Raw genomic sequence first — 1971 nt, 5'->3', positions numbered from 1 at the left:
ATTTCAATACATAAGAAATTTAGTCATAAACATTAAGGCCTATCCCAAATAATCTATGATGAAGGAGGCAAAAATATACAATGGGGTAAAGATAGATTTTTCAATAAATGGTGGTGGGAAAACTGGACAGATACATCCAAAAAATGAAACTAGACAAACTTCCTATACTATATACAAAACAAATTAAAAGCTTCAATGTAAGACTGGAAACTACAAAACTCCTACATAGGCAGTAAACTCTCTGACATTACTCTTAGTAATATTTTTTGGATATGTCTTCTTAGACTAGGGAAACAAAAGAAAAAATAAACAAATGAGACTACTTCAAACTAAAAAAGTTTTTGCATGGCAAAGAAAATGGTCAACAAGTCTATGGCAATGCCACCGTGAAAATGCCTGATCTTGGCTGATCTCAGAAGCTAAGCAGGGTTGGGCCTGGTTAGTACTTGGATGGGAGACCACCTAGGAAGACCAGGTGCTATCGGCATTAAAAGAGAGAGAGAGAGAAAGAGAGAGAAGAGAGAGAGAGAAGGAAAAAGAAAGGAAGGAAGGAAGGAAGGAAGGAAGGGAAGAAGGAAGGAAGGAAAGGAAGGAAGGAAGGGAAGGAAGGAAGGAAAGGAAGGAAGGAAGGAAGGAAGGAAGGAAGGAAGGAAGGAAGGAAAAAAGGAAAAAGAATAAAGTTTGAATTCTACATTGAAACATTTGTTTCATGTTCAAAATGAAACTTTTCTGCTTTAATGTCTGACTTAAAGATTCATTTGTTACTGGTCAACTCATCCAAAATCAGGACTTATGCAAAATCCCTGTTCTTAATGACAGGTAAGAATGAGCTGTGTGTTGATTTGGCAGTAAGAGATATTGGAGTGCCAAATTGGAGATCTCCAATAAAAACAATATTAATACCCAACTACGCAGTTCCGTTTCTGAGATCTGTCATTTCTGAGAGAGGTGTTGCCAACCTGGTTTCCTTAATCATGTTGATACTTGTGATTATTATTTAATGTTTTGGTAAATACTGAAATTGTGAATTGAATCCAAATCTACTCAAGCAAGCTCATGAGTCATAGAAATCTTAAATAGTACGCTTGAATGAGAGATAATATTTAGGAGATTTACCGACCTGTTAAAGGTATGTATTTGGGGGAAATGGGGAGAAAATAGAAATCACAGAGTAAAATGTGAAAACATCTTCTTAAGCATTTTTGAACTCTTTATTTTATTATTGTAATTAAATATAAAAATATAATTCTATATCTATATGATGCTGAAATTCACATATTTTCCAAATTTTCAGATTATAAAGAAATTTCTCGCTTTATTTTTTTCATCATTTGATGGGTATGTTGACTAAAGCAGGAGTTAGTTGCCTCTGGAAATGGTTGCTAATGTTGAGTAAAGTTAGTCTTAACTATCCTCCTATGTCGCTAGAACACATGATGATGGTAGTGGCCTAAAAAATAACAGGATATGGTGTAACATGATGCACTAAGTCCTCTGCTGAATCATGTGTGTTTTGTGTGTTTTTTTTTTTTTTTTTTTTTACTTAATCGCCTTCCTCTTTTCATCTGGCATCTAATCTGATTATGCTTTACCTTTATTCATGAAATCTAAAGATCTAACTAGGTCAACACTAGAAAGATTGTGACTATTGGCATTCTATTTACCTCTTTCTCTAGCCAAGCATTTTAGCAGGTGAGAAAGACTTTACTTATCCAAATATTTGCTGCAAAGTAAGCCCAATGTTTTAGCTCTTCCAATCCTATTCTTTTCTCTTTCTTTCATCATTTCACCTCTAGCCAACCTCACTTTACCATATAATAATAAACGACAGCTAATATTTGATGACAACTACTTTGTGCCAAGTACATTGTATAAATTATCTTCATTTAATTCTCCCAACAAAATAAACTGTTTTAGATAATTTTTGAATAAGTGTATAGAGGTTTAGAGAGGTTGAGTGGCGTGGCTAAT

The 1971-nt window shown here is 34.1% G+C and overlaps 1 pseudogene; it reads left to right on the top strand.

The window, feature by feature from the left end:
- The first annotated feature begins 368 nt into the window (after positions 1 to 368).
- On the top strand, positions 369 to 487 carry LOC120588433 (uncharacterized; annotated as a pseudogene).
- Positions 488 to 1971: the final 1484 nt, after the last annotated feature.

This window comes from Pteropus medius, unplaced genomic scaffold (genome assembly GCF_902729225.1).
Source record: "Pteropus medius unplaced genomic scaffold, Ma_sr-lr_union100, whole genome shotgun sequence".
Classification (NCBI taxonomy): Eukaryota; Metazoa; Chordata; class Mammalia; order Chiroptera; family Pteropodidae; genus Pteropus; species Pteropus medius.
Note: the sequence above shows the minus strand (reverse complement) of the source record. Positions and strands in the feature narration are given on the sequence as shown.